The sequence below is a fragment of the Euphorbia lathyris genome, chromosome 8, assembly GCF_963576675.1.
Source record: "Euphorbia lathyris chromosome 8, ddEupLath1.1, whole genome shotgun sequence".
Lineage (NCBI taxonomy): Eukaryota > Viridiplantae > Streptophyta > Magnoliopsida > Malpighiales > Euphorbiaceae > Euphorbia > Euphorbia lathyris.
Window position 1 is genome coordinate 81,532,475 of NC_088917.1, and position 21,014 is coordinate 81,553,488.

Below are 21,014 nucleotides of genomic sequence, written 5' to 3' on the forward strand. Positions count from 1 at the left end.
CGAAAATAGGTCAAGAAAAGGGCCCGAGCCACGCCTATAAATAGGATTTTTCCAATGTAATTAGACATCTTTCATTATTTGTAAATTACTTTATCTTTCCCCTTGAATTTCCTCTCCATCTCCTCCATCTTCCTCAACCTCCATTGAAGCTCCTTCAAAGCTGTTCTTGAGGAATATTCAAGGTCCGTCCTTAAGACCTAGGAAGCCGATTGCAGAGTAGACAGGTTCCTTGAAAGGGATTTTCGTATCTCCTTTTACTTTTCCTTGTTTTTACTCTTTGATATAGTCTATGAATCCTAGGCTAATTGTATCCTGTGACATTGTTCTTCATCTTTAATAATATTTTAGCTCTTGTTCTGTTCTATGATTGTTTGTTTAATCTTTGTCTTACGCTTTATTCAATTGGTTTAACTCATTCAAAAGCCCCAAAATCGAGTAGGCACATATTGTGAGCTGAATCTGACCTAGTCAGAGCCTAGGAGATTGACGACCTCTTAGTTGATTAAGCCCAAATTGCTGAGCCTTAGACCTAGTTTCGGCCTTACAAGGGAATCACGCACTAGGAACTTCAGGAGGGTAAGTAGTGTTAATCGCCTTGAATACAAGTGACTTAGATTAGGTTTTTAATCAATAGACCTAATAACCTAACCTCATTATTATCATTCATACCATGTTCCTTCGGGTAATTGCATTAGTGAAAGATCAATTAGGAGTAGTTTAACTTAATTAGGCGTAGAATAACTTAGTTAGAACTAGATAACTTAGCTAGGAGTAGCGTAATTCAACCTAGGAGTAGATTAACTTAACCAAACCAATTCAAACCCCACAAAGCCTAGATAACACCCGAGACCTAGTAATTCGATACTTGTGGTAAATAAGTCCTGTGGATTCGATACCTAGACTTTCCAGATTTATTACTTGATAACGACGGGGTACACTTATCCCTTAGTGAGTCTTCTTCACCGAAGGCGCATCACATATGCACATAAAATTCTAATAGCCTCTAGCCTTGCCACTAGGGCAAAGGTCTCACCGTAGTCAATACCTTCTTGCTGACTGTAGCCCTGAGCTACAAGTCTTGCTTTGTTTCTGACCACGTTCCCTTGTTCATCCAGCTTGTTGCGGAAGACCCATCTTGTTCCTATGGTCTTCTGGCTTTTTGGTTTTGGCACTAAGTCCCATACTTCATTTCTTCGGAACTGATCAAGTTCTTATTGCATTGCATTCATCCAGAATTCATCATACTCAGCTTCAGCGAAATTCTGTGGTTCCTGGATTGAGACGAATGCTACGTTGCTGAGGTATCTCCTGAGTTGATTACTCGTCATCAGGGTGTTCTCAGCGGCATCAAGAATGGCACTCTCTGAGTGACCTCTTGGTATTCTGATCTCTTTTGGTAGATTGATGTCTTATGTTGGTTGTGTTTCAACAATCTCTACAGGTGTAGATTGGTCAGTGAAAGTAATTTGAGTTTCACTTTTACCTTTGGTCAGCCCTTGAGGCAATGACTCAGCGGCTGTTTATTGGTCAGCGGGAGCTGAGTGTGGATCATCCTCAGTCAGCTGCATGTCTCTTCCTGCAGGGTTAGTTTCATCGAACTCAACGTGTACTGACTCTTCTAAGACCTGAGTTCATTTATTGAAAACTCTGTATGCTTTGCTGTTTGTTGAGTAGCCTAAAAAGATAGCTTCATCAGCTTTTGAGTCAAACTTAGCTAGGCTGTCTTTGGTATTTAAGATAAAACATTTACAGCCAAAGGCACGAAAGTATCCAATGTTGGGCTTTCGTCCTTTCCAGAGTTCATAGGGGTCTTCTTTAATATAGGTCTAACTAGAGCCCTATTAAGAATGTAGCACGTTGTGTTAACAGCTTCTCCCCAAAAGTACTTTGGAAGCCTATGCTCACTCAACATTGTCCTGGCTATTTCAACCAAGGTTCTGTTTTTCCTTTCAACAACCCCATTTTGTTGAGGCGTTCTAGGAGCAGAAAAATTATGATCAATGCTGTTGGCTTCACAGAATTCAACAAACTGTTGGTTCTTGAATTCTCCACCATTATCACTTCGGATGTGAGCTAACTTAAGGTCTTTATCATTTTCAAGTTTTCTTACTAAATTTAAAAACGTCTCAAAGGTTTCATCCTTGCTACTCAGCAAGATGATCCAAGTGTACCGAGAAAAGTCATCTACAATGACCAAGGAAAATCTTCTTCCACCCAAGCTCAGCGGCTGGACTGGACCGAAGAGATCCAAGTGTAGTAACTCTAATGCACGCTTAGTTGAGACAATGTTTTTACTATGAAAAGATTGTTTGGTCTGTTTTCCAGCTTGACAAGCGTGGCATAATTGATCTTTTTCAAATTTAAGTTCTGGCAGTCCCTCAACCAATTGCTTTCTTGCTAATTTGGCCAGGAGGTCCATGCTTACATGACCAAGTCTCCTGTGCCATAGCCAGGAATTTTCTTCCTTTGACACTAAGCATACAGTTTTTGAAAACTTCTTTTCTAAGTTCAGCATAAAGACATTATCAATACGAGGGGCAGTTAAAATTAACTCATTTGTTTTACCCACGAATATTTTACATCCAGTGTCATCAAATATAACTTTTCTCCCATTGTCACATAGCTGAGCTATGTTGAGTAAGTTATATTTGATTCCGCTGACTAGGGAGACTGACTCAATAGTAGGATTACCACCAATGGTTCCTGACCCTACTATCTTACCCTTTTTGTTGTCTCTAAAACTTACACTTCCTCCTCGTTTATGCACAAATGTGATGAACTGAGTTTCATCACCAGTCATATGCCTCGAGCATGCGCTGTCAATGTACCACATCTTTGACTTCTCAGCACACCTCAGGCTTACATGCAATATAGCTAGTTGCTTTTAGGTACCCAATTCTTTTTGGGTCCTTGCTTGTTAGGTTCAACAGGTAAAGCATCATATTTCATTTTATGATGACACACTTGGACAGTTTGTCCATTTTTCCCACAGAAGTCACAACTGACCTTCCGTTTAGGATATCTCACTGACTGGTCAGCACCCCAGTGCTGAGCGTGCCAGCACACCTTTGTGGTGTGTCCTTTCTTCCTACAGAAGTCACACTGAACATTCCGCTGAGGATTCCATCTCTGTTGACTAGTACTTCGGTACTGAGTGTTCAGAGGGATATTTCTTTTATTCGGAACCTTAAGTTGGTTCTGAATAGATGTGACATCCTTTTTCAGTTTCTTGGAATCTGATTCGACCTCAGTGACAAACTTTTGCATAATTTCTACATTACTATGCAAAGTTGAGTTGTCCTGGAGAAGATATCGAAGGTCACTCAGTTTGACCTCCTCAATCTCGTCACATCGCCTGCTGAGTGCTCTAACCTTCTTGTTACACTTTTTGATGAGTGTGTAGAGGTCACTCAGGGCATTTACCATTTCATTTCTGAGCAAGGGTAGTGATATTACCTCAGTTGAGTGTATCTCATCATCAGATGCGATGGAGGGGTCAGCATGCTCAGAGACACATGGCTTAGCAAGTTCGTCAGCCATGAAACAGATCTTTGCTGACTTAGTGGCATCAGCTTCCGATGATGAAGACTCATCACTGTCACTCCAGGTTGCCACCATTGCCTTCTTGCTGTTCTTTCTTTCTTTCCTCAGCGTGGGATAGCTTGACTTGATATGGCCGGTTTGATGACATTCAAAGCATGTAATGGGCTTTGAGCTGTCTTTCTTGTACTTGCTGTCGCTGGACTCAGCTTTGTACTTATCAAACTTCTTGTAAGGCTTCTTAGAATATTTGTCATTCTTTCTGAACAGCCTTTTCATCTTTCTAGTGAACATAGCCATTTCTTCATCGTCTGTTGAGCTCCCATCAGTGGAGTCATCTTTCATGACAAGAGACTTTTGCTTCTTGTCTTCAAACTTCTCCTTCACCTCGAAGTTCTTCATTGATATCTCGTGGGTCAGCAGCGAGCCAATGAGTTCATCATACTTGTAGGTGGTTAAGTCTTGAGCTTCCTCAACAGCAGTTTTCTTTGCTTGCCAGCTTTTAGGAAGACTCCTAAGAATCTTCTTGACTTGCTCTTCCTCAGTAAAGATCTTGCCAAGTCTCTTGAGCTCGTTGATGATGTTTGTGAACCTTGCGTTCATCTCAGAGATTCCTTCATCATCATTCATTTCAAAGAGCTCGTACAACCTCATGTGTTGGTTCACCTTGGACTCCTTCACTTTGTTGGTTCTTTCGTAGGTGACCTCCAGCTTCTTCCAGATCTCCTGCGCTGACTCACAACCTGAAATTTTGTTGTACTCTGCAGCATCTAACGTATAGTGAAGCATGTTTATAGCCGAAGCATGATTTTGTAGCTTCTTGAGATCATCTTCTGTCCATTTTGTCTCAGCTTTAACAACCGTTTGGCCGTCAATAGTTTCAACAAGAACAAATGGGCCTTGGACTATAGATAGCCATGCACTCATATTTGTTGCCTGAATGAAATTTTTCATTCTATTCTTTCAAAAGGTATAGTTAGACCCGAAGAATAGAGGAGGCCGAGTAATGGACATCCCCTCAGGTAAAATCTGAGTTGTCTGATTTCCTGGGAGGAACCGAGTGCTGTTCTCAGCCACAGTGGGGATCACCTCAAGGTAGTTAAAACTTGCTCAGTGAGCTTTTAAGCTCTAATACCACTTGTTGGTCCCTTATAACGTGACAAGTTAGTTCCAAGGGGGGGGGATAGGAACTATTTTAAAATTTTGTCCGTTAAGGCTGACTTCTTTTCTTATGAAAAGGTTTACACAGCGTGACTAAGCAGTTTGAAGACACAAGCTTAGTCAACTTGTGACTAAGTCTGTTTCTTTCCTTGAGTCAGGAAATAGCACTTAGAGTCTATTCCCGAACTCAGCTTCTTCGTATACTTAACTCAGCGTGAGCTCGTTACTTAGTCAGTTTTATAGCAAGCAATATGTAAAGGAGTTTAAGGGTTAGAAAGATATTACTCAGCAGACTTATCCTAGTTCGGCCTCTCCGCCTACGTCCAGTCCCCGGAACTCGTTCCGAGCTTTTCGAATTCCCTACTGAGCTCTTTAAAGGTAGAGCACGAAACCTTTTACAATAGAAGCTGAGTATACAAGAGTACCTTCCTCTATTCCTCTACTCACTCCTATATCTACCGCTGAGTACTATAACCGAGTACTCAGCCTCTCCTTTCTATTCTTCTAGAAATGATAAAGTGTTTGTCCTAAACAACGATTGCTAAGACACTTTAGATGATTGAAAATCACTCTAGACTTTTACACAATAATATGGAAATTGGTGTAAGGTTCTTGCTTTGCTTTTCTCACAGAACTTCGTGTATGAATTTGGATAGCATTTCAGCTAATTGAAGATCTGCATCGATTGAAGCAAATGGATGGCCTTTATATAGTGACACTTGAGGCACCTGGTCATTTCGAATTTCGAAATGACCGTTGGAGGGAAACGGCTTCCTGTCATTGTCACTCTGGGCGTGCTCAGCGTCGTTGGCCAATAGGATTCACGCATCTTCTGTCCACGGCAGCTTTTCGTCCTTGAAACAGAATGTTTCGACATTTAAGGCAAAGTCCACGAGACAGCTTCCTGCGCCTTCTGAACTTTACCCAAAGTAGAATTACTTTGTCTAGAAGTTGGTTCTTGTCTGCCGCTGTCCAGACTGTATTGTCATCCAACTCATCAGCTTCGTCTTGAAGCATTTGAGAAAAGGCTTCTCGATCCTTCTTCATGTTGAGTCGTCGTTTTGCTTGAAACGGCTACGTTTCGAACACTTGGGCCGCATGGTCTTGATGTGTTGACTTGAGCTTGACTTCCACTTATGGGCCTTTGGGCTTTTTAATCTTAATGTCTTATAAACAATTAAACTCAACATTGAACAAACACATTAGTATAAATAAATCAAAGCACTTAAATTGAATGTGTTTAGAATATTTTTTATTAACTACTTAAATAATTTTGTCAAATCAAAATCATGTGGAAAGGTGTTTCAACAATAATGTTTCTAGACATTTCAGGAACATACAAACAATTCCTTAATTCTATTACAAGCCCAGAGGGCAAACTCAAAACATAATCTCCAACAGCGAGGGCGGCAACTCTTGCTCCATTTCCTACTCGTAAGTTTATGCTTCCTTTCTTCAATTCCTTTGTCCGATTTAGTTCCTGCATATTCGTACAAATATGAGATCCACATCCGGTATCAAGTACCCAAGATTCAGACTGTGAAATTGTATTTATTTCAATATAAAACATACCTGATGTTGAAGCACCGTCTTTTCCCTTCTTGAGGGAGGCTAGGTACTCCTTGCAGTTCCTTCTCCAATGCCTGTCTTTACCACAGAAGTGGCACTCTCCTTTGGGATTCTTCACTTACTTCCCCTTAGCTCTAGTGGGCATGGCCCTCTTGCCTTTCTTGGAATGTTTAGGATTGGGAAAATTCCCTTTCCTCTTCTTTGATCCCTCTATGACAAGAGCCGGTATTGCCTTGTCTTTCTTCATATTGGGCTCAACTGTCTTGAGCATGTTTGCAAGCTCTTCAAGAGAGGTTTGCAAGTCATTCATGTGGTAGTTCATGATGAACTGTGAATAACTCTCTAGGAGGGATTGAAGAATTAAGTCCACACTTAGTTCGTTATCCATCACGAATCCAATATTAGAAAGCTTGGTAATATAGCCAATCATCTTGACACAATGTGTCATCACAGATGTGCCCTCTTGCATCCTGCAACGATATAACAATTTTGATATCTCGTAGCGTTCGCACCTAGTCTGTTTCCCAAACAACTCCTTTAGGTGCATGATGATGGAATAGGCATCCATTTCCTCATGTTGCCTTTGCAATTCTGGTTCATCGATGCAAGTATGATGCATCCCGCATGATCGTCATCAGGCTTGTGCTTCTGGTAAGCATCGATCTCTTCGATGGGAGCATCATCCGCCGGGTTAGGGGGTATCGGTGTATCAAGTACATACCCTATCTTATCGAACTTCAAAACGATTTTGAGGTTGTGATACTAGTCGGTGAAGTTTGAACCGTTCAACTTGTTATCGGTAAGTATATTTTGCAGATTGGTTTTAGTCATGATTTTAGGAGTGTTTTAATTTAACATGAGAGTGAGAAAGAGTAAACGCATGTTATTCATTTGCTTTAAAGTACATCAATCTAAAATTATAGGTCTTTTAATTTATTTTAAATTGCTCCCACTATTTTGCCAAATTAATAGCCCTCCATATTAATTCGAAGAATTTCACAAATCCTTTAGTGAGCTAGGATCCTAACTCCTGAGATTTCACATTTAGTTTACTCAACAAGCTAGTCTCATTTGTTAGGTAGATTCATGCAATCAATCACATCTTTAATGTGATTCCTAGATTATTGGGTTACTAACCACATTAGTAACTAATATGCTATTCATATTAATCCCAACCATATTGCCCATCAGTTTATGATAACATGAGTTTACCCATCCAATTATCATAATCTAATTTAAGTATTACCCCATATTCATGAAAAACGATATTTCAATAATTCAGATGTTACCATAAGACCCCGAGCTTGAGTTTACTCAACAACCCAAAGGCCCCCAATACTGCCGACTGAATTATAATATTAGGGAGGGGCAATCGATTTTAATAACTTGCTTATTCACTTAACTTTTAATTAGTGAGGGATTTTTATTTTAAGTCTCATAATCTAACATAGTCTTGATTTGCTTTAGCATACATCAGACACATACATTGGCGTTATGGACATATTATCTAAATTATTCCGTTGAGCTAGGAACGGAATAAAAGGCCAAACCTAGGGAAATACTAACTATTACATATTTCTCTTTAGGTCCTCCGTCTTTCCATAGCGCCTTGAAATTACATATTAATTTCTATATATTACTAAAGAAAACTTCAATTATCTTCAAGGGAATTAGATGAGAGGAGAAATTACAATTGATAGTAGATAGGCAGGACTCGCAGGCCCTATTTGAAAAATACCAAAAGACTAAATAGAGGGTCCAAATATGTCCATAACTCCAAACATACATAGACTCAATTAAATCAAGCGGAGGACTCGGGTTCAGAAATACCCACCTATTCAACCTTGCCTTACTTACAAAACAAAGTTGGAGGATATTGCAGAATCCGGATTCACTGGTGACTCAAATACTTAAGGCTCGGTATTTTCCTAACTCTGATTTTTTGTAGGCTCCTTTGGGTCATAACCCTTCCTTTGTGTGGGGGAGCATTTTGGCGGGACGTGAATTTCTTGTGATGGGTCTCCGAAGGAAAATTGGGAATGGTGAAACCAGCGCAATCTGGAGCTCCCCATGGCTTCTTGATGATTCCCTCCCTCTCCCTACCAGCCCTCTCGATACCACACTGCCTACTGGTCTGGTGAAGGATCTGCTAAATGAAAATGGCGCTTGGAACCTTGATCTCATCAGTAGAATCTTTAATAGAAGGGATGTCCAATTGATCTGTTCAATTCCGGCGTGAAGGAGGCAGCGTGAGGATGACTGGTTCTGGCCTGACGAAAAGTCCGGTAAATACTCAGTAAAGAGTGGTTATCTCAAAGCACTTGGATCCTGCCCTTCTAACATGGCAAATCTCTCTATGATAAACTGGAACTTAATCTGGAATTTACAGGTGGCCCCAAAAGTTAAAAACTGTTTATGGAGGATCTGCACAAGCTGCTTACCGACTATGAGTAACCTGGCATCCCGACGAAGCTCCCTCCCAAACTGTTGTCCAATATGCAATGCTTATGGGGAAGACGATCTTCATGTGTTTATCAGCTGTCCACGAGCCTACCGAGTGTGGCAAATCTTCTTTCAGGACAATAGGGTATCGACGGTCACAGACCTCATCTTCTGGCTTTCAAATTGCATCGGAGGGACGTCAGGGATGGGAAATGAAGTAGCGATGCTTTGCTGGAGTATTTGGAAAGCGCGGAATGATAAGGTTTGGAATAACAGGGAATAGACACCAGAGGAAATCCACCGTATGGCCTTATCGGAATTGCGCGACCGGAGAGAAGCTCAAATCGTCAATCTAAAACACCCCCAGCCACAGTCGGTCGTAATTGCAAAATGGAAGAAACCGTCGGAAGGAAGCTATGTGTGTAATATTGACGCAGGTGTGGATGACCAGAATAAATTCAGCTCCTATGGGTGTCTGCTGAGGGATCATCAGGGTAGATGTTTTGCTGCTAAAATGGGGCACCTTGCGGATGTCACGGATCCCCCGTTGGCAGAGGCAATGGCGGTAAGAGAGGCTCTTACCTGGATTAAGGATTTTAACCTCAGCCATGTGGAGGTCCAATCAGATTGTCTCGTGGTTATTAGTTCCATACATCAGCAAAAACGTCAATTATCTTATTTATCGGATGTAGTGAATGATTGTTGTGATTTGTTAATAGCCTTGAACTCATGTTCAGTCTCATATGTAAAACGTTCAGCGAATTTAGCAGCTCATAGCTTAGCTAAGGCTGTTACTTCTAGATCTGTTCGTGGTGAGTGGGCCTGTCCACCACCGATTATTTTTGACATTCTCGCTTCTGTTCTTAGTTAATAAAGTTTTACCTTATTTCAAAAAAAAAAAAATTTAATTGGTTGATTACATAAAATATTTATGTAATATTTACGTTAATCGCATTAACTTATCAAATTAACTTTCATCCAATTTTAATTCTATCAGTTTCGTATCTTCTATATTTAATCACATTAGATTAATACAACTATACAAAATCTTATCTATGCATATCCCGGTTATTTTGATTTAATTCATTTAATACTTTTGATTTACAAATAAGTAAAACAAACTTTTAAATAAATTCTTTTATCCGATAATCAAAAACAGAAAACAATTAATTTCTGAAACATATATATATATATATAAATATATATATATATATAAATATATTTAAAACTCAATTTTATTTTAAAACAATTTTAAAACAAATAGGAGTGGGCTCGTGTCGGGTCCACAAAAAGGGGACCCGAGACAGTGGCGCCGCGGCTGGCCGCGGCTGCCTTACGGCAGCGACGTCCAGCCGCACACGGTTGCTGTCGCGAGGCAGCAACCGCGAACAGCAGTTCGGGTTGCTGCCTCGCGGCGCAACCCGGGCTGTTGTTCCAAATTTTTTTTATTTTAAATATAATATATATATATATATATCAGTTTCAAAACAGTTTCAAAACGATTTTCAGAAAATAAGAAAAATCTATTAAAGATTTTGTTTTATCTTTAGAATTAATAAAACTAACTTTTATCAATCTAACTATAAAATCAATAGTTTTGTTATAATGATTATCAACCAAAATATAATCCGGAACATATGCATAATCTATTTTAATTAACAATTAATTAAAACTTATTTATCTTTAGAATTAATTAATCAAAACGGTTTCGTTAATTAACCTAACTATAAATATTTATTCAATCTGATTGAAAAACCTTTTAATTTTCATATATGAAATAACGGATTTAACGCAGGCTCTGATACCACTGAAGGAAAATAGGCTATCGTTTGGCAGCGGAAATATAAAATTTTAACCTTTTTCCATTAACCCAAGATCCGTTAATCGTTATTTCATATAAAGAGGGATAGAAGGAAATATCTTTCGATGAACTATCTACCGTTGCAATCGTAGTGCCCACAACTCTTACTCCGAGTTCCCGAGCACAAGACAAAAAACACAATTCAAAATATGATTATAACTCAACCGTATGAAAGCAACCAAAGTAGATTGCCTCTAATAAATCAACACAAGATCAAGGAATAAGAGAAAGAGATTAATAATCAATTGAAACGAAAGGAAGCGGTAGATGATCTCGTCCTCAACAAGGGGGTCGAAATTCTCTCTCTCCAGTTGGCTAGGGTTGGCCGAAATTCTACTATAAGGGGGGTATATATAGTCTCTTATTTTTTTTTTAAGTAAAGATAGGGTGATGGTTTAGGGAAAGGCCAGACATCCCGACTAGGTCGGCTCCCCCAGCCAAACAACCCAAACCCAGACCCGAATATTATTAAAAAGCAAACGAAGAGTATACAAAGGAATAAAGAAACAGAAAGAGGAGAATAGAGCAAAACTAAATTCTAAACTGCTCAACCGAACTATAATCCTCATAAATGAAAGAATTACAAAACGATGGAGAAGTATTCCACCAAACCAAATTAGGAATAGTCGCTCCGTGCTTCGCTAAGGCATCGGTAACTCGATTCCCTTCCCGATAAATGTGAGAGATGACCACACACATATGATGAAGATGGAACAAGCAATCAAACCACGCAGCACACACTTCCCAAGGCACCTTGTGAGATTTAGATTTTAAAATATGAACCACAAAGCTCGAATCACATTCAATCCACAGTGAGTGCCAACCTTTATCCCAAGCAATTTTGATTGCAAAAATGGCAGCCCGAAGCTCGGCAATATAAGCGAGCGAAGTCTGAACAGGAAAAGCAAACGAACCTCGTGGGAAACCACGAGTAGTACGAAAAACACCACCAGCCCCAGTAATCACTAGATTGCCAAAAACAGATCCATCTGAATTAACCTTAATCCAACAAGGGGGAGGAGCTCGCCAAATGACGGAAATGATCTTAGGAATGCTCGGACGTCTAGCGTCAAGGGAGAGATGCTTCAGAACCGCATAGTCCTTTAAACAATTAGAAACTGTTCCGCGGGAAAAGACATTTTCTTCCCGAATGAGAGCCCAAAGTCGGCGAAGACAGAAAAAAATGCTAGCAGTCTCGCCTTCAAAAAAAAGACAAATTTCTCGTGCGCCAGATTAGCCAGACATTGTTTACAATTGCCGAATTCCATAAAGCTCGAATCTGCATACTGAACTTAGCCTCAATAGCATCCATAATTAACTCTTTGAGAGTGCCATCCAATTTTATCTGAGTCTGAAAAATGGAGGCAATCGAGGTCCACAACGCTTTAGAAAAACGGCAATGAACAAACAGGTGATCCAAATCCTCGTAGGCTAATAAACACAATGAGCAACGAGAAATAATATTCAACCCTTTACGCCTTAAAATGTCATGAGTTGGAACATACCCCCTATAGGCACGCCAAAAAAGCATAGAATGCGAAAGAGGAATAAAAGGCTGCCAAATAAAGCTGCACCAGCGAATTGGCTGATACGAGGCAAGAGATTTAACATATTTCTTGACCGAAAATTCCCCATCAACCGCAACCGTCCAAATGCAAGAATCAACCGAGCCGCTACAAGGATGAACAGCAAGGATATTATTTCGAAAACTGAAGGAAGAGGTGGAAGCTCATGCCAGCGGTCTTCTTGCAGAAAATTTGCAACCCTATCAGTGAGCGAACGAACCAAACTAGAAGAGAGATTCAGCTGAGCAGCCACCGTCGGTACCACCCAGTGACCAGTCCAAAAACTCAACATCTCCCCATCACCAATGCTCCAAAAGCCGCTTATCGTATGCCGCTTGCGAGATTCGAACGATACGATAACCCTCCTCCTTCGAAACAATTGTGTTAGAAGATGGAGCCTTCGAAAAACCAGCGGTAGCCTCAGCATAAGATTTAGGGATCGACGCGGAAGTCGTAGAATTATTCCCAAAATTGCTCTTATTGAACATGTCAGCGGTACTGATATAAGAATCAAGAGGCGAGGCGCCCTTCCGCCCCGCCATGGTGGTCGAACAAAATCCAAGAGAAATCTTGAATCGCCAGAAATTCCAGAGAAAGCGACCAAATTAGGATTAAACCAACTTCTTCCTCAATAAAAATTTCTTTTAAAATCAACTAAATTTCCTTAATCACTGTTCTAATAAGAATTTAAACCCTAGTTAGATAGAATTAGGTTACTGAAATAAGAATTTAATTCGGAATAAAATTCTTATTAGTTATTATCTATAATTATATCTAAATATAAAGATAATAATAACAACTTATTGATAGGATAATAATAGAAGCAATTTAATCTCATTAAACCTCCTAACTTATTTATCCTTTAATTAATTTAATTCACAATCATAATCTAATTAGAATTGTTTAAAATCAAATTAATTTATTTATGTATTTTACATACATAAATCGCCCCCTAGGTACTGGGCCTTAGTGGACTCAGTTGGGCTTCCATCAATTAATTAACATCTGTTTCTTTTTTGGGCTCCAAGTCTTATGTGTGACCCATTAGGTTCTTATTGCTTCTAGCCATATGCAACTATTAAATTAATTTTCTTAGAATTATATTTAATCTTTGCATAACGGAATGAGTACGCGGAATGTGATTGGCAGATCTGAAACATTCCCCCAGAGCTATAAGAAGACAGGTTGATTCTGTCGCTGACCTTTCTGTATTAGTTATAGTATAATTCGATCCTTCATCAACTACATCCTTGAACTGAATCTTATGAATATGGATAATGTCAAGTCACATATAGTGAGACATTCGTTTTACTTGTACAGGCTGAGTTAACTCCAATTAGATAGGTTAAGTGAAATCTACATTTCAAGTCTTAAGCTATCACCTTGCAAGGATTTAGAGTCAAGTCTTCCACAAGCGATCCTTGGACGTATCTCCCATTTATCGAGAGTGACAAATGCTCAATCCAATGTATAACTATCCTGCAATTACTTCTTGTGATACCCAACATCTGCCGTTCACACCCTAGAGTCATCTCTGTTATGGATCGTGTTATAACAGGATCAAAGCATCACATTCCATAATCCAGAATCACTAATTAACATTCCTTTGAGTCTTAGGATTACTTATACCTATTAATACCAATGAGATGAACAGGTGACAAGGATAAATCTACTTATCCTGTTATCTCAAGTCGGGTCCCCAATCCTAATGAACTCCCTTTCATCGGATCCATGCAACTGTCCAGATATCTGCATATCTGAAGCTTGTGAGATCAGCTCTCTGTCTCGACAGAAGACATTGTTACATGCAAGTCTCAGCAGTGATATGTGAATCCTATTTCTAAACATATTACTTGACTTGGGGTGGTTTTAAGTTTATTACTTTATTATAAAGTTTCGTCTCACTTCATGCTTGTATGAACACTTTATAATCACTTTAAACAAACTTAGGGATTTCCTTTTATTAGACTTATTTAGTTCTTAAAAGATGTTGCCTTTATATAGTTATGAAACCATATCTTATTAAAACAAACGATATAAAGAACACTTCATTTACATTCAGTTCATATCCTAGAACAATTGTCTATAGGAAACTAAACCCCAACACTAGGAAACCATGATCGCAATTCCACTAGGAACCCATGATCCTAATCCCACTAGGAACCCATGATACCAATCCAACTAGGAATCCGAAACCCAATACTACTCCGAATAGGAACTAATTCAAGGCATTATGGCAAATCTCCACCTTTACTTGAATCCTCCTGAAAACATAACAGATGCACCCATGATAGTGCCAGATGAACAGACTTCTCCCTCTATCTCAGAGTTGCCCATAGGCAACTAGTAATCTCTGATGTTTAGCAAGTCCTAACAGTGTTGAAACTTGCTTTGCGGAACGAGCTTGGTAAACATGTCGGTCGGATTGTCAGAAGTGCCTACCTTATTCACCTTGACCCTCTTCTCACTTCTCATAAAATGATACCTCACATCTATATGCTTGGTCCTCTCATGATGAACCTGATCCTTGGCTAAACAGATTGCACTCAAGCTGTCACAATACACTGTAGCCTGATCATGATGTAGACCAAGATCACTAACCAGTCCTTTAAGCCATATCCCCTCCTTAGCAGCTTTAGTTAGTGCCATATACTCTGCTTCCGTAGTAGACAAAGTCACTGTAGGCTGCAAAGTAGCTTTCCAACTGACAACTGACATCTCCAGCATAATCAGAGTCTGAAAAACCTGTCACCAAACACTCTGTATCACCTCCATAAATGAGACTAACGTCAGATGTACCTTTTAGGTACCGAAAGATCCTCTTAACAGCTTGCCAATGCACCTTACCAGGTTCACCCATAAACCTGCTAACAACACTAATAGACTGTGCGAGATCAGGTCTAGTGCAGACCATTGCATACATCAAGCTTCCTACTGCACTAGCATAGGGAACTCGAGACATGTACTCTTTCTCTTCAGCAGACTTAGGTGCAAAAGCAATAGACAGATGTGCACTTGCAGCACTAGGAGTATCTATGGGCTTTACGGTAGACATGCTAAATCTTGACAAGATCTTCTGAATATAGCCCTTCTATGACAAAAAAATTTTCCTTTTGCTTATGTCCCTGTAAATCTCTATTCCCAGAATTTTTCGAGCTGCACCCAAATCCTTCATCTCGAACTCTGCGCTGAGAAGACCCTTCAACTTCTGAATGTCGTGCTTCTTCCTTGCAACTATCAACATGTCATAGACACAATAATCATATGGGCTCCTGGTGTAGCCCAGCTGCATCATGTAGCTGTCAAACCTTTTATACCACTGTCTGGGAGACTGCTTAAGTCCATACAAGGACTTCTTCAACTTGCAAACATAATTCTCCTTCCCAGGAATCTGGAAACCATCTGGTTGGGTTATGTAGATCTCTTCCTCCAAATCTCCATACAGAAAGGCTGTCTTTACATCAAGTTGCTCAAGCTCCAAATCCTGATGTGTAACTATAGCTAGCAACACTCTAATAGAGGTGTGTCTGACTACTGGTGAGAATATCTCATTATAATCCACTCCCTCTCTTTGATTGAAACCTCTAGCAACAACTCTAGCCTTATACTTGACTCCATCTGAAGGTGATATCCCTTCCTTCATCTTGAGAACCCACTTGCAAGTAATAATCTTTCTCCCTGGAGGTGGTATGACTAAATCCCATGTTTGATTCTTATGAAGGGACTCCATCTCATCTCCCATAGCAGCAAGCCATTTCTCAGAATCGGCGCCTGAAACAGCTTCCTAGTAAGTTGATGGTTCACGAGTGTCCACCTCTTCAGCAACCTGTAGTGCATAGCCCACCATGTCCTCATACCTCTTAGGTGGCCTAACTCCAACCCTCCTTGGTTGATCTTGAGCTAAGCTACGATGTGTAGCTTCAGATGGTTGAGAAACTGATGGTGTAGATTCTGGTAGCTCTATTTCTGAGTCTAACTCTTGTTCCTTCAAGCCACTCTCACTTTGTATGACCTGAAACTCCACCTATTTATCAATGCTATCAGTTTCTGTTGCAGTTGTAGGCTTCACAATGGGTCTAAGCACAGATTTTTCGTCAAAGACTACATTTCTGCTCAAAATGACCTTTTTCTCTGATGGAGACCAGATCCTGAAGCCTTTAACTCCATCTCCATAGCCTACGAACACTCCCTTCTTGGCTCTTGGCTCTAGCTTACCCTCGTTAACATGATAGTAAACTATGCACCCAAAAGCTTTCAAGTTTGAGTAATCAGCAACCTTTCCTGACCACATTTCTGTAGGCGTCTTGAGCTGTATGCTGGTGTGTGGTCCGCGGTTAACCAGATAACATGCTGTGTTCACCGCTTCAGCCCAGAATCTTCTATCTAACCCAACCTTAGAGAGCATGTACCTCACCCTCTCCAGTAATGTCTGGTTCATTCGTTCAGCTACACCATTCTGTTGCGGTGTATTCCTGACTGTGTGATGCCGAGCAACCCCTTCATCCTTATAGAACTGATCAAAGTCAGACGAGCAGAATTCCAAACCATTATCAGTTCGCAGCCTCTTTATCTTCTTTCCTGTTTGGTTTTCCACCAATGCTTTCCACTGCTTGAAATTCTTGAAAGCTTCACTTTTATGCTTCATCATAATGACCCAAGTCATCCTTGAATAATCATCAATCAGAAACATAAAATATCTGTGACCTCCCAAAGACTCAACTCGAGATGGACCCCAACAATCAGAGTGGATGTAATCAAGTGTGTCTTTTGTTATGTGAATAGCTTTGGGAAACTTGATGCGATGTAGTTTCCCAAAGACACAGTGTTCACAAAGCTCCAGACTCTTGACCTTATGACCATCAAGAAGATCATCCTTTGATAGAATCTGCATCCCTCTTTCGCCTATATGAACAAGTCTCATATGCCATATCTTTGTCATATCCTCCTGGTCAATCTTTGATGATGCAGCATTAGCTGAACCTGTAACAGTGGAACCTTATAGGAAATACAAAGTATCATGCTTCACACCTTTCAGAATCACATCAGAACCTTTACAGACATGTAGAACTCCATCTTTTCCTGACCAGCTGAGACCCCTGCTGTCTAAAAGACTCAGGGATATCAGATTCTTCATCATCAATGGAACATGCCTGACTTCGTTCAATGTGCAGAACTTACCATCATGTGTCCTCAACTTGATCGAGCCTATTCCAACTGCTTTGCAGACATGACTATTAGGCATTGAAATGCTACCTCCATCTACATGCGTATAAGTTGAAAACCACTCTCTCCTTGGACAAATATGATAAGATGCTCCTGAATCAAGAACCCACACATCAGAGTGATGAGTGTGTCCATCAGCAACTAGAGCAATATCATTTTCAGAGCTGCTATCGCCATCTGCTACAGTAGCAGAACCTGGTTAATTTTCTGATTTCTTCTTCTTCTTTGGACAATCAGTTTTCCAATGTCCTTTCTCCTTACAGTAATTACATGTGTCGTCTAGCTTAGGACCCTTTGAGAACGGCTTCTTAGACTTCTTCTTCCCACCGTTTCCCTTTCCCTTACAGCCGCTGGCAAACAGTCCATAGGTCTGATTATCTGCACCTGTATTGCCCGCCTTATGGCGCAACTCTCTGCTATGAAGAGATGACCTAACTTCTTCCAGAGTCACATAATCTTTACCAACAATAAATGATTGAACAAAATTCTCATATGAAAGCGGTAAAGACACCAACAGAATCAAAGCAACATCTTCATCTTCAATTTTCACATCAATATTACGTAATTCTAGTAATAATGTGTTCAATTGATCTAAATAATCCCTAAGTTGCGTACCTTCATGCATTCGCAGGCGAAACAGACGTTGTTTCAAAAGAAGTTTGTTCGTTAGAGATTTCGTCATGTATAAGCTCTCTAACTTCATCCACAGACAACAGTCTCTTCGTTTGAGACCTCGGTGATGACGTCATCTGCGAGGCACAACATAATTGTTGAATGTGCCTTTTCTTCCAGAATCGTCATCTCAGCAGTGACTTCTCCCGTTGCCTTCTTCAACGACGTCCACAGACCTTGTTGTTTTAACAAAGCCCGCATCTTGATCTGCCATAGACTGAAACTATTTCTCCCAGTAAACTTTTCGATTTTCACGTTCCTCGCAGACATCTTTCTCTCCAGAAAACAAAACTCCGATCGGAAACCGAAAGCTCTGATACCAGTTTGTTGTGCGGAATTAATGAAAGATAAATAAACAAGCAATCGAAAAACACACAGATTTACGTGGTTCACCAACGTTGTGTTGACTAGTCCACGGGCAGAAGGAGAATAGTATTATTAGGAGGCGAAAATCAGATTACATTATTAGGTTTACATAATGGGGTATTTATAATACCCAATCTATCCTAATCCCACTAGGAACCCATGATCGCAATTCAACTAGGAACCCATGATCCTAATCCCACTAGGAACCCATGATCCCAATCCAACTAGGAATCCGAAACCCAATACTACTCCGAATAGGAACTAATTCAAGGCATTACGATAAATACCATATTTCCTCTTTTAAAATTTATATATTTTTATTTTTTTTATAGTCACATGGCAAGCTTCTAAAATTTATGTTTATTAATTTATCGTTACATGGAAAGCAGTTAAGATTTATATATAGTTATTTATCATCACATGGCAAGCCTTTAAAATTTATTTGTTTATTTATCATCACATGATTTTATGCTTTGAATAATATGCCAAAATTTTCACTGTATGTAGTGACAAATTGACAACAGTTGAGTCCCAGGTTCTCCGAGGGTCAACACTGCATCAATTTTGTGACAAATTTTCATTTGTGACGTTTACCGTGAAGGAAATGTGGTTGTTGATTCTCTTGTCTCTTTTAGTCGTATGGTTGATAATTTATATTAGTGGGATATTATGCTAGATTTTTGTTGCTCGGTTTTTTTGAATGATCTTGAGATGCGTGGTTCTTATCGCTTCTCTTGACTTGGTTTTGTTTTGAGCTTTAGTATTTGGATATTTGTAACTTTTCTTTTTTTCTTTAATAATATTGGTTCGGGTTTGGTGTGATTTTCAGTGGTGCCAGTATAGTTGGGATGTCTGTTTTTTGCACTTTCTCGTTAACCGGCCTTTAATAAAAAAAACTCCCAGGTTCTCCGAGGGGCAACACTCTGCATCAATTTTGTGCTTGAATTCGTGCTTCGGACTCACCTAATAACGAATTAGCCTATAAAACAATTGATAAATTGGATCAATTTCAGACACTATTATAAAATAGATATATTTTTGTTCCTTATTCTGCACTAATTGCATAACAATTCGTTCTAAAAAAATTATTGCATGTTTTTTATAATTTAATAATAGAATTGGAGATTAATATTTATAAATTTGGTGAATTTTTTTGTCTAATTCGTACTATTTTTTTTTCACATCCCAACATATGTTTGTGATTTGTTACTGATAAAATTACGCACGTGTGAAGTGTAGATGACAAGATTCATGACCGAGAAGACATTTTGATGAATTATTTCTCAAATTGACCCAATTTATCAATGTTAGGCGTAAAATTGCTCTTGGCTTCCAACGTTAGAGGTTAAATTGCACCATTTTAAATGTTAGGGGTAAAATTGCTTTTGATCCAAAACGTTAAGTGTATTTTTACACCTTAACCCTAATTTAAATGTTAGGGATAAAATTGCTCATAACTTGTTTGTTTTGAAGTATAATTGTGGAGTAAGGTAAATGAGGGTAAAATTTACTTTATTTTTGTTAGGCTTAATACATCATTTTCCCCCTGAACTTGTCCAAAAAGATTGATTGGTCCCCTGAACTTTCAAAGTGTACCGATAACCCTCTGAATTTGCATAAAATGTTCAGTTAGCCCTCTGAACTTGCATAAACTGTAATCAATTGAAAACTGGTCTTAAAAAGTAAGTTAAATATGGAAGATGTATTCCACACATCTTAGAATGTTATTACATAATTAAAAAATGAATTAAAATTGAAGTTATTACTTGCTCAATTATACAACTTGTCTTCTCTAATATTAGAACTGTATATCCCGATTTTGGTCATTTTACTTTTTTTAAGACTCGTACAATATATCTTCCGTATTTAACTTACTTTTTTTTGCGACAGAGTGATCAATTGATTACATTTTACGCAAGTTCAGGGGGCTAACTGAATTTTTTATGCAAATTCAGAGGGATATCGTGATACTTTGAAAGTTCAGAGAGCCGATCAAACTTTTTGGACAAGTTCAGGGACAAATGACATATTAAGCCTTTTTGTTACATCCAGATTTGACGGTAAGCATAATTAATTAACTTGGTAAGCTAATGTGCTATAAATATAGTAATTGATGTTGGTAATTACAACTCAATTGAAAAAAGTATTGGTTCTGAAAAATAGATAAGAAATTACAGAATTTTATTTTGATTGTTATAAGTGAGGATTTAATTTCTTATATTTAGCAAAATTAGCATATAGTAATTTAATTAAATTTGGTTATAATTTTTTAAGAAGAAATCATTTAATAAAATCTCTATAAATTAATAATTTTGGAACCATGAAATTTTATTAATCAATAGAGATACTAATTTATTGAGTATAAAATTAGTGATTTGGTCTAAGTCGGGATCAGAAGAAATTATTATTTTAAAGAGATTAGTAATTTATCGAGTATTAATTTATGATGGTTTTACGGTATTTAGTTTATAGAGAAGTAGAAGTTATAATTAAAAGTAAATATATAATGGTGATTTTGTACATAACCTTACCTTATTACTTTATCTTCAGATTAAACACGATTACGTTATTATAATCATTACTTACCTTACTTTCTGTTCAAATACAAAAAATTA